The following is a 13,379-nucleotide window of genomic DNA, read 5'->3' as shown; positions in this document are numbered from 1 at the left end:
TTGTTAAAATTGGTAGGTATGGAATCACTACACTAAACTCGTACACATCCATTACTGAATGGCTCTGTAAATTCAGGAAATTGCCTCTTACTGTGTTTTTCTGCCTCCTTGTAATGTCCTCTGTGAGTTCCTGAATCTCTCCTTTTTCCCCTCGCTTCTGCTTTTTTGGATCGATCAATACACACTAGAAAAAAAAAAAGGACAATTCAGCAGAGTCTCTGATCATTCCACTGTGCCGCTGTCTGCTCCTCAGCTTGGTCAAAGACTCTGCTGAACTTTCATCTTTGCTGGGATTGTGCGGCCGGTCAAGGCCTTCACTTTCCTTCCGCTCTAATTGGCCCAGGGTCAAGCTTGCCTTCCCCTTGATTTCACTAAGTAGGGGAGGTTGAGACCTTGTATTTGACATCCTCTCAAGAGCCAGCTGTTATTAAATGTTTAACTGATGTGACAATTCCTTGATGTCCCTGATGAAGCAACTGTGAATTGCGAAATGTGTCGGCATTTATCAGCAGGACATAACATTAGCCATGTACTTGTATGGTATGAACGTTGATGTGTAAGTACATGAATTAGTTTTTATATGGTGGCCATCCACTTTCCCACCAGATATTTTATTGTGATCCAATAAACATATTGTTTTATCTAATTGTGTTGGTACTCAAGTACGGTGCTTTAAAAGTCCCTCAGCATTGAAGGCAATTTTTCCTCCTTTGTTGTTCATTGGGATGTGGCATCGTACGACCACTCCCTGGTTTTTGTGATTAGTACACGTTAGCTGTAGTCATGTAACTGCTCTATACACACTACACATCCTATAGTCCATCTCAAGAGTGGGCAAGAGAGGGTGGCTATGTTCCTACATATAGTGAGACCATGGAGAACAAACATAACGACTCTATAACAGGAAGTCAGTTCACAGAAACAAAAAAAGGAATTGAAAGATTTGGAGAAGGCTGAGAGAAATAGAAGGTAATTTTTTGAGTTAGGAATTCATCCGTGAATATCATTTTTTAGAACTAAATACAAAATAAAACCACTTTTAAAATTGGTAGAATTCTCCCAGCTTCTCAGTTTGTCAGTATAGTACTAGCACGGTGTAGCAGGGGAGTACTTCTGCTAATTAACCCATTCCTGCCAGGCCCATTGTAGACTTCCTTGACCTGGCTCAGTGCTTTCAGCTTGGGACCCTCACAATCCTGGCACTGATCATGCAGGAAACTCCTACAGGGCAACCCAAACTTGCCAGAATACTCTCACACCTGTTCTAGGCTAACTGGCAATAAACCCCGCTATGACCCCCAATGCAAAGGGTTGTTTCCAGGAGACATTCTCAAGTAGGTTAGAGGAAAGAGCAGTTCCCACCAGAAAGTGTCTTTTTAAGAGTGTTACTGAAATAATAATTCAGTGTACCCGTGAGGGGTGACAGGGCACCAATTTCATGGAGAGGCCCTTACCTACAGGTGGTTTGTACCACAGTCTAGCATGACCAGGGGGATGTGAATTGTCCCAAATAGCAAAATCCACATATATTACCTGCTCCCTTTCCCCTTCAGGGGAAAGCACCACAGTAAAAGACTTGTGACTATATTGGAGCAACATCATGGGGAATACAAAAGACCACTTCTCCTGGTAAAGGCTACCAACCTCCTAATTTCCTGACAAGTTATATGTCTCTCTCTTCCTTCCTATGGTACCCATCTACCTTGGCAGAGCAGCCATTTCATCCTAGCGATTCCTAATATTCTGACTCCAATTGTTGTAATAGCGACTATCCCTTTCTAAGACCTCTATGCCTGGCCTGAAAATAGCAGAGACATTCAATCTTGAAAATCTTTATCAGATAGCTCAACATGCTGAATACCTGAAACCTTTGCATGCAGAACCCGGTGGTGGTACAATAAGATGCAGTAGACTTGATATATAGTAGAAGTGGTTTAGGCAGTCAGAAAGGAGTATTGGCTTCTAGCACTGCGTCTGTCTTGGTTGGCTCTGAGGAAGAGGCAAGTCCTTGAAACGCGTCAGCCTGCTGGAGGTCCAGAGTTCCCACTACGGATGCACACGCAGTGTGGATCGGACCAAACTGTTCTTATACGATGTACCTTTGACTGTATTGTCATTTTGTGAGTACAATAATTACTATTTTTATTCAGTAAATACATTTTTTAAGGTAATGCACTAGGCCAGCGAGCCCTCTTTCTGTTTTTCTCTACCGCGTGTGTCTTGTAGGAGGAAGGAAGTATCACAGAAAACCACACACACAGGAAAAAGAAATTAACTCACAAAAAGGGGTAGAGAATACCGAAAAACTACATGCAATACAAACAATGGTCATAATGTGGCAGCATAATAAAAAAACAATTAAGCGGGAAACAACACAGGCTGTATGCGCAAATACTACTGCATTTTCTATGTACTGTGGAGGCAGCACACCTAAGGTCACAGCTAATACTCTACCTAAGGGGACATCTAGTGGTCAGCCTAGGGAACTACGACAGGCCACATCTCTGCAGTAGATGCAAAGAACAAACAGAGGGCGCACCGGCCTAGTGCATTACCTAAATTACATTTATTGATAAAAGTAGCAGATAGTGATATACTCATAAATGACAATAGTATAAAAGCACATCATACATCCAGTCCACCTGGTATCCCCACAGGAACACTGGACCTCCAATAGGCTAACGTGTTTCGGGGACTTGCCCCTTCCTCATCTGTGCAGTACTCTACAGCATAGTTACCAAAATGTATTTTTGTTGTACATCCAGTCGTTTTAAGCAGAGAATGTTTTTTAATTAGGGTCGGGACATTCATTTAAAATTGGCATGGTTCTACAAGAGGCATATCATTAAAGGATAAGTTCAGCTTTCGTAACATGTTACATGTCACACCCATATTCAGAGTGTAACATGTAAATGTTACAATCAGACAGGCCTCCACTCCCCGCTTTGACAACTAGCAGAGGACCTTCTCCCACTCGCTAGCTGTCAAATTTATAAAAAAAGTGGCCGTGTGGGGTTCCGCCCACATAGTCACGTCACTCATTCACAGTCATCTGTGAATGAGAGACTACAAGTCCTGATAGTGTTAGTGGCTGTCAGCTTGTAGTTCTGAATGAACTAGCTCATTCATTCTTCCTGTCAGTATATCTGCTTGCCCATACATCCAAGCAGATATACTGACAGGTCTGCAGGAGACCTGCATGGCACCAGCGATCTGCTGATCACTGGTGCAATGGTTTACAGGCTCCTGCAGACAAAAATAATAAATGCAAGTTTTTTTACCTTCCAAAAAAATGTGCATTTATTATTTTTTCTAAAAGGTGAACTTATTCTTTAACCCAATGCACAATTTGATTTTAATTACTGTATAGATAGAAACATCGTACAAACAGAAACATACCTAAATATTGTTCATTAGTAAAAAATATTACCTTTTTAGCTAGCTGAAAAAAGTTTTTTTTAGCTTAATGTTTTTTTTCCTGCATTAAGTTAAAGAACCTTTTTCAGCTGGCTGTCCTCCTCCACCTTCTATACACTTACCTGAGTCCTCAATCGATCCAGTGCTGTGCACGGCTGCATCTCATCTCTCCCCTCTCTTCCTCTTCACACAGGGACTCGGGCCACAGCAGAAGCCATTGTCTCCTGCTGCTGTCAATCAAATATTGTGAGGAGGAAGTGGGGGCGGGGCTAAGCCGCTATGTGTGTGTCTATGGACCACAGCTCAATAGATGCACACAGCTCAGGAGCGAGCACACACTGTGTTCCTGATAGCAAGTGACTTGCTATGGGGCCACACGAAGCAGAGGATCATTTACACTGACCACCAATTCATTGAGAATTAATACTATTCTTTGAGTTTCTGGTGCTGCATATGAGTTTATGTATATTAGATTAGTCATGTATATATAGTAGATTCTGATCACATATTGTATAATATTTGTATTAACACAGAGGTAGCGTATTCATATTTTTATACGTTAGATAGCACTATTATACAGCGTGGCACATTTAGATATTTTCAGTTCTGCAAGCTCAAGTTTTGAGAAGAGGTCTGCACAAAATATTTTCTAAAATATTTATAAATGTAACAACACACAAATAATGTTGTAGTTAAGTGGCTTGCCTTATATTAAATAGTTAAATGTCAAGTCAGTACATTCTGCTCCAGTGCTCCCAATACATCAGTTATTAGAAGGGTTCCTAGAGAACGCTGTATTTGCATGCAAGTGCTGAATCTTGCTATAGAAGCTTCGGTGGCATCCATCCTTGTTTAGTATGCACCATCAGCCACCTGCTCTACAACCGCCATCAAGGACTGCTGGACTGTCAAGCAATGCACTCTCAGCCATGTATGAAGGCTTTAGACAACAGCCAATAATGTGCCAAAAACTGCCATTTTTATGAATTGGAGAGTATATTTTAATATGAACTCCACACTCTTTTTTTTTTTAAACATGTAGTATTTTCATCAACTGAAATTCAATATTAACCTGTAACTGTAGACAGGTCTTCCAGCAATTTACATTTGTTAGTTTGGCTTAGCTAAAGAGAGCAGTGAAATGATGCAAATGGGTTAAAGGCTGTTTTATGCCAACTGAAAAAGTGAGCTCAGCTGTGTCTGTTTATTTTATGCAGTGGAAGACATGATGTCATCCAGTTCTTTCATCTGGGCCATCAAGGGCTTTTATCCCTCTTTAATTTCCTGTGGCCAGCAAAAAGCCTGTTGGACAGTGGTCTGACTGAGCTTTCAATTCAGTGGGCACCATTCCCTGGGTGCTAAAACAAAGGCATAGGCAAATGTTAGCGTAACATGCTTATGAAACAATGCATAGTGCACTTGTTCCCTTCAGCCTGGAGTGCAGTTGTAAGTAGGCTGATAAAAACGCTATTTTTTTTACAATGTTTCCTAGTGGTGTGTCATGTAATCACTTGCTTAGGGCTAACATATTCCTAGTACTATCAACAAATGTAAATTTTGTGACATTTAATTAAAGTATATGTACAATCAATCACTAAAATCTCATATAACTTTCAACATGTTGCTGTAATGTAAGTTGCAGTCTTTATTAAAATAAATTTTATTGATCCAGTAAAGCCCGTGGTAAGGCCTGTGTTTAGACACTTTATTGGCTGACAACGCTCTGTCTCCCTATTGTGCTCCTGTGTTGTTACCCTGTCACAAGGTCTTCAAAAGAAGAGACTACAAATGTCCATTTCATTGCTCTATGCAGGTAAGTTCCTGTAGGGATTTGCTGCCCTCTACTGCCTGAATTCATAAATGCCTGTAATTATATTATGTATTCACTTCCTGTCCCTGGGTTGTTTGGCTTTGAAACCCTTGAAAGGAGGAAGTGGAGAGAGAGAAGGTCTCAGCCAAATGTCCTGTCCATGCTAATCAACAACAAGCCAAAAGGGACTATTATGCAAGTAATCCTATGATCTAAAGGTTTAACTGCAGCTGTTGAGTGTATATGTCAGGGATCTCCTCGATCCCCGCCGCGATGGTCCCGGCGCAGGCGCAGTGCACCGCCCTGTGCAGGGACACGGGCACTAGGTCCGGGCCGGCCGCGGCGTTCAAGTTCGCGCATGCGCAGTAGAAGCCGCGACCGCCCGCTGGGCACCAATGGCAGCGCAGGGCGGGATATTTAAATGGCCCTGAGCTGTCATTCAGTGCCTTCTGGTCTTCCCTGCATCCTGTATCCTGTGAACCTGTACCTTGTAAGTTTTGACCCCTTTTGATTGTACCTGACCTTGCTGCTTTCTCCTATTCTGACCCTTGCTTTGCCTGACCTCTCTCCTGAATGCCCCTTATTGGATTTGACCTGCTGTTGCTGACCTGGCGTGTGACCCGACCATTCTATGCCTGCTGCCTTGTACCTTTCCGTCCTCTCTGTTACCGACCCGGCCCGTCTGACCTTGCTCATCCATCCATCCATCCCTTGCAGTGGGGTCTTCTGACCTCCTCACATCAGACTCTTCCCCGTGGGAGCCCTTGGCGCATACCACTACCACTGACGGACGCACCCAGTAGCCACGACCTGGTCTCGGGGGGCTCCAAGTCCATCCCCACCATCAGGGGCCCTGGTGAACAAGCACCCTGGGACTTAGATTCCGTGCGCTGGGGATGCCTATTCAGTGGAGTGCTAGTGGTACCGCCAGGCGGTCCCTTACAGTACCAGAAGGCCATGACTGAGTCTAGAGGAGGGCCCTCGCCGCTTGAGGAGATCTGCAGGCACCTGTCTAATTTGACACAGGCCGTATCGGCCCTGCAGGATAGATGTCAGCAGATTGAAACCCAATTCCAGACCTGCACTATATCCATTCCTGCCCCACAGGCCGCGGTCCCCGCACCCAAAGCCGTAGCAGCCCCTGTGCCGGTTCCTGGGGCGTCCGCACCACTACCGGTAGCCGAACCCCGAGTACCCTTACCGGAACTGAATCCGTGAAGGTGGGGTTCGTCATCTCCCTCCTGCAGGGTGAACCCCAAGACTGGGCCCACCGATTACGGGGGAAAAATGACCCTCACCTTAGTTCGGTTGACAATTTTTTTGACGCAATGGCCATCCTATATGATGACCCACAGCAGGCAGCTTCTGCTGAAGCTACTTTGTACATGCTCCGGCAAGGCCGCCGAGCGGCGGAGGAGTACGCGTCTGAGTTTAGGCGCTGGATGGGGGACACACGCTGGAACGAGTTCGCACTCCTGCATCAGTTCCGTATAGGCCTATCAGAAGGCCTGAAAGATGAGCTCGCCCGGGTGGAGGTGCCTGAGACTTTAGAGGACTTAATAGCACTGACCATTAAAATTGACCGTAGACTGCGGGAACGCAGGTTTGAGAGGTCCGGCCAGGGTCATGGAAATCCCTGGGGGTCATTTCAAGGTCCCAGTCAAGCACCTAGGCCAAACATCCAGAACCGGCCACCTGGAGATATCCCTGAACCCATGCAACTCGGCCTGGCACGGCCTAAACTATCTCCAGAGGAACATCAGCGCAGACGATCCCAGAACCTGTGCCTCTACTGTGGTGAAGCTGGTCATATGGTACGATCCTGCCCGCAGAAACTGAGTAAGTGCACCTCTTCTTCCTTATCCATTGGCAATGTTGGTCCATCTTAATACTTAGTGGTGCCCCTTTCCTTTCAGCTTCCAGAAAGGACCGTGGAAGTATCGGCCATAGTTGATTCGGGGGCATGCAGCTGCTTCTTGGACATTCATTTTGCTCACCAGCAGGGTATTCCTCTCCAATTTAAACAGAAGGGGTTCAATATTTATTTGGCCGACGGTTCCCGATTAAAATCGGGGGTAGTGAACCAGGAAACCCCCTCCATCGCCACTGTCATTGCCGGCCAGCACCAGGAACTCCTCCGCCTGGATGCTATAGCTTCACCCCTCTTCCCAGTCATTCTGGGGCTCCCATGGTTACGGGCCCATAACCCCCAGATTGACTGGGAGACAGGAGTAATCTTGTTCCCTTCCCCATACTGTCGGGTATACTGCCGCACTTTGGGAACGGAGGTCCCCCAAATCCTCCTGTGCTCTGAGGGGGAAGCTGAATTAAAACAAGTAATCCCTGCAGCCTACCATGAGTTTCTAGATGTGTTCAGCAAACGGGGGGCCGATACTCTACCCCCCCACTGCCCTTATGACTGTCCCGTTGACCTGTTACCCGGTTCAGAAATTCCTTTTGGGCGAATCTTCCCCCTCTCAGAGCTCGAATTGGGGGCCCTAAAGGAATATATCGAGGACAGCCTCCAGAAGGGGTTCATCCGCCCCTCCACTTCACCGGCGGGGGCGGGAATTTTCTTTGTTGAAAAGAAAGACAAAACCTTAAGGCCGTGTATCGATTGCAGGGAATTGAACAGGGTCACGATAAAGAACCGTTACCCACTGCCATTAGTACCGGAGTTGTTCCAAAGTTTAAAAACAGCAGTGGTTTTTACAAAGCTGGATTTGAGGGGGGCGTACAACTTGATTCGCATAAGGGAGTGGGACGAGTGGAAGACGGCCTTCCGCACCCGCTTCGGCCATTTTGAATATTTGGTCATGCCGTTCGGGTTGTGTAATGCTCCGGCCACGTTTCAACACTTTGTGAATGATATTTTTAGGGACCTTCTGGATGTCTTTGTTATCGTTTATTTAGACGACATTCTGATTTTCTCCCCTTCTTTGGGGGAACACAGAATACATGTAGCAAGGGTATTGGGGATATTGCGGCAGCATGGGTTGTACGCCAAGGCAGAGAAATGTTGTTTTGAACAATCCAGCATTGCCTTCTTGGGCCTGATTATCTCCACCGCGGGGGTCACGATGGATCCCCAGAAAGTCGCTGCAATACTGGATTGGCCTGAACCCACGGACAGGAAAGGCATCCAACGATTTATCGGTTTTGCAAATTTTTACCGGAAGTTCATCAAGAACTTCTCGGGTCTGGTCTCCCCCATTACTCAGCTAACCAAGCTGGGAACCCGGTTCAGATGGACACCAGAGGCGCAGGAAGCTTTTGAAGCCTTGAAGAAGCTGTTCACCTCGGCACCCATTTTGGGTCACCCAGACGCCGCCCTGCCCTATATCTTGGAAGTGGATGCATCGGAGAATGCGGTAGGTTCCATCCTCTCCCAGCGGAAAGGCACCAAGGAACTGCTCCATCCTGTAGCATTCTTCTCACGGAAGCTTACCCCAGCGGAGAAGAATTATGATATCGGTGATCGAGAGCTACTGGCTATCAAAACGGCATTAGAGGAATGGAGGTACCTGCTGGAAGGTGCGGTGCACCCCATCTTAATATTTACTGACCACAAAAACTTGGAATATCTGAGAACCGCCAAGCGTCTACGCCCCCGACAGGCAAGATGGGCAATATTCTTTTCAAGATTCAACTTCCTGTCAGGGCTCCCGGGTGTGACCAGAGGTGTGTGACTGACGCAGGGAAACGCAGACTTCAGATAAGTTATAAACAATTTATTAACACTAACAATACAAACATAAACGCAGTGCAACACCAAAATATAACACAGTGCAAACAAACCAAACCAAACCACCCACAGATAACAGTACATACAGTGCAAGCGTCGCCAGGCAGGCCGGGTCAATATCAATCGGACAGGTAGGTACAGGGGGAGCAAGCGGAGAATAGTCAGGTCACGTGCAGGGTACAGCAACTAACAGGCAGGTAGGTACAGGGGGTCAGGCAGAGAATGGTCGGGGTCAGAAGCCAGGGATCAGAACAGGAGAAGTCAGCAGAGGTCAGAATCAAGCCGGGTCAGCAACAAGACAGGAACAGGAACAGGAGCAGGATGCAGGAACAAGATACAGGGCCCAGGAAAAACACAACACCAAGGCAGAGTCTGCAGGTCTGAATGTCCCTTAAATACACCAGTATAATTAGTTCCAGGTGTTTGACTGGCTGCAAGGTTGAGTCTCTGATTGCTGGGAGCACCCGCTGGCCAGCCCTGGTACTGCAGCTCACAAGGCAGGTGAGTCCCACTATTGCTGGCCAGTCCATTCCTGACAGTATCCCCCCCTCAAGGAGCAGCCTCAGGACGCTCCAAACAGTCCTAGCTGGGCAAAATGTTCCACCGCCCGGGTCTGGTAACTGGCGGGATATCAAAGACTGGCACACCGGGCAGGACTCCGGGCAGCGGCACACCGGGCAGAGGCACACCGGGCAGAGGCACACCGGGCAGAGGCACACCGGGCTGGACTCCGGGCTGAGGCACACCGGGCTGGACTCCGGGCAGAGGCACACCGGGCAGGACTCCGGGCAGAGGCACACCGGGCTGGACTCCGGGCAGAGGCACACCGGGCTGGACTCCGGGCAGAGGCACATCGGGCTGGACTCCGGGCAGAGGCACATCGGGCTGGACTCCGGGCAGAGGCACATCGGGCTGGACTCCGGGCAGAGGCACATCGGGCTGGACTCCGGGCAGAGGCACATCAGATTACCAGGTGAAGCAGCAGGCACCGGGCCCCCAGGTGGGGCGACAGGCACCGGGCCCCTCGACGGCGCGATAGGCATTGGGCCCCCAAGTGGAGCGGCGGGCGCCGGGCCCCCAGGAGGGGCGACAGGCATCGGGCCCCCAGGCGGGGAGACAGGCATCGGGCCCCCAAGCGGAGCGGCGGGCGCCGGGCCCCCAGGAGGGGCGACAGGCATTGGGCCCCCAGGAGGGGCGACAGGCATTGGGCCCCCAGGAGGGGCGACAGGCATCGGGCCCCCAGGCGGGGCGACAGGCATCGGGCCCCCGGGCGGGGCGACAGGCATCGGGCCGCCAGGCGGAGCGGCGGGCGCCGGACCCCCAGGCGGAGCAACAGGTCTCGGGCCCCCAGGCGGAGCGGCGGGCGCCGGACCCCCAGGCGGAGCGACAGGTCTCAGGCCCCCAGGCGGAGCGGCGGGCACCGGACCCCCAGGCAGAGCGACAGGTCTCGGGCCCCCAGGCGGAGCGGCGGGCACCGGACCCCCAGGCAGAGCGACAGGTCTCAGGCCCCCAGGCGGAGCGACAGGTCTCAGGCCCCCAGGCGGAGCGACAGGTCTCAGGCCCCCAGGCGGAGCGACAGGTCTCAGGCTCCCAGGCGGAGCGACAGGTCTCAGGCCCCCAGGCGGAGCGGCGGGCGCCGGACCCCCAGGCGGAGCGGCGGGCGCCGGACCCCCAGGCGGAGCGACAGGTCTCGGGCCCCCAGGCGGAGGCGGAGCGGCGGGCACCGAGTCACCAGGCACGACAGTGGGCACCGAGTCGTCTGGCAAGACTGCGGGCACCGAGTCGTCTGGCAAGACTGCGGGCACCGAGTCAACTGGCAGAACAGCGGGCATCGAGTCAACTGGCGGAACTGCGGGCACCGAGTCGTCTGGCAAGACTGCGGGCACCGAGTCGTCTGGCAAGACTGCGGGCACCGAGTCGTCTGGCAAGACTGCGGGCACCGAGTCGTCTGGCAAGACTGCGGGCACCGAGTCGTCTGGCAAGACTGCGGGCACCGAGTCAACTGGCGGAACAGCGGGCATCGAGTCAACTGGTGGAACAGCGGGCATCGAGTCAACTGGCGGAACAGCGGGCATCGAGTCAACTGGCGGAACAGCGGGCACCGAGTCGTCTGGCAAGACTGCGGGCACCGAGTCGTCTGGCAAGACTGAGGGCACCAAGTCGTCTGGCAAGACTGCGGGCACCGAGTCATCTGGCAAGACTGCGGGCACCGAGTCGTCTCCAAGACTGCGGGCACCGAGTCGTCTGGCAAGACTGAGGGCACCGAGTCGTCTGGCAAGACTGCAGGCACCGAGTCAACTGGCGGAACAGCGGGCACCGAGTCGTCTGGCAAGACTGCGGGCACTGAGTCGCCTGGCAAGACTGCGGGCACCGAGTCGTCTGGCAAGACTGCGGGCACCGAGTCGTCTGGCAAGACTGCGGGCACCGAGTCGTCTGGCATTGGATCGTCTGGCTCGACAGCGGGCATCGGGTCACCAGGTATGACAGCGGGCACTGGGTCACCAGGCATCAGGTCATTTGGCTCGCCAGCGGGCACCGCATCATCTGGCAAGGCAGTGGGCACCGAGTCACCAGGTACGACAGCGGGCTCTGAGTCAATTGGCACGACAGCGGGCACCGGATCAGGTACCGGATTATCTGGATCAACAGCGGGCATCAAGTCAACTGGCCTAATAGGATCATCAGGCTGGATCAGTTCATTATGCTGGGTAGAAGCATCCAGCTGAGTAGAGGCATCCGGCTGAGTAGAGGCATCCGGCTGAGTAGAGGCTTCAGGCTGAGTAGAGGCTTCAGGCTGAGTAGAGGCATCAGGCTGAGTGGAGGCATCAGGCTGAGAGGAGGCTTCAGGCTGAGTAGAGGCTTCAGGCTGAGTAGAGGCTTCAGGCTGAGTAGAGGCTTCAGGCTGAAGAGAGGCATCAGGCTGAACCACGGAAGGCAGGTTCTCAGACGGTAGGCTCACCGGTTTGGATACTGGCAGGATGGTACTGGTTGGAAAGAATTTTCGCTTTTTTCTGGTTTTAACTACTGGGGCACTGCAAGTAAACGCAGGTCTGCAAATGAATGGAGCAGCTGGAGACAGAGAAGAGCTGGAGGATGGAACAGGGGAAGGAACAGTCGCTACAGAGGGCTTCTTTACAGGGTTAAAGGCAGGATAGGTGCAGCGAGTGGGAACAGGGTACTGACATGCGGTAGATAGCCAAGTATACTGGGCTGTAACTGGAGGAGCTGTTGGGAATACAGGAGTAGAGCTTTGAGGAGATAGATTAGAAGCAGGACTGGGTCTTTGTAAGCTGACTGAGGCTGGGTGTAACAAATCTGTCCATGTCTGCAGTATGAGTTGAACAAAGCTGAGCTTACACAAAGCCTGTCTGACCAAAGACTGCACTGCGTTTATACAATCTCTTAGTGTCTGTGGTGAACATGTGGAATAACGCTCCAGAAAGTAACCCACATCATCCTCTAATAACCATACCAGGGACTCTACCTGGTCTGCACTAAATGGTGGCAAAAATTCATCCCTGCATTCGGGGGTACCAGATGAAACCAACTCAGCACAAACCTCAATCAATGGCTGCACCTCAGAGAACTCTGTGCCCTGATCTACTAGAACATGAGCGAGCCGTATACATTCTAGCAGTTCATCCCGGGTATACTCCTTCAGAGTTTGATAAGCATACTCCCTGTCATCAAACACTAGCAGATATAAATACGCAACCTCATCCAGATCCATCCTTCCCATCAACAAACCAAGATGGCTTCCCTGTGCAGCCACTTCTGGTCAGGATTGGCCTTGGTGTAATGTCAGGGCTCCCGGGTGTGACCAGAGGTGTGTGACTGACGCAGGGAAACGCAGACTTCAGATAAGTTATAAACAATTTATTAACACTAACAATACAAACATAAACGCAGTGCAACACCAAAACATAACACAGTGCAAACGTGACACTTTGACACAAACGTGACAAATTCCTGACACTTCCACATTACGTACCGGCCTGGATCAAAGAACACTAAGCCAGATGCGTTATCACGTATGTACGAGGACGCCAAGGAGATCCCAGTACCCGACACCATCCTGTCCTCGAGTAACTTCTTGGCCCTTCAGTCGGACCTTCGTTCCAAGCTAATGGAGGCATCCACAACCATCTCTACCCCAGGCGGAGGGCCGCTCCAGAACAAGGGGGGACTCCTATGGAGGGAAGATCGAATTGTGGTGCCGGAGGAAGCCCGAACCCTGGTCTTGGGGCATTGCCATGACCACCCGATGGCGGGGCACTTTGGCCCAGAAAAGACCCTGGAACTTCTCCGACGCTCCTTCTGGTGGCCGGACATGGCTAAAGATTGTAAGGGCTATGTAAGGTCCTGTATCACCTGCCAGAAGAACAAGCCAGCAAGAAACAAAGTTTG

The sequence above is a fragment of the Staurois parvus genome, unplaced genomic scaffold (genome assembly GCF_062004578.1).
Source record: "Staurois parvus isolate SC_StPar_1 unplaced genomic scaffold, SC_StPar_1.0 ptg000133l, whole genome shotgun sequence".
Classification (NCBI taxonomy): domain Eukaryota; kingdom Metazoa; phylum Chordata; class Amphibia; order Anura; family Ranidae; genus Staurois; species Staurois parvus.
The sequence above is the reverse complement of the archived record's forward strand: the minus strand, read 5'-3'. Positions refer to the sequence as shown.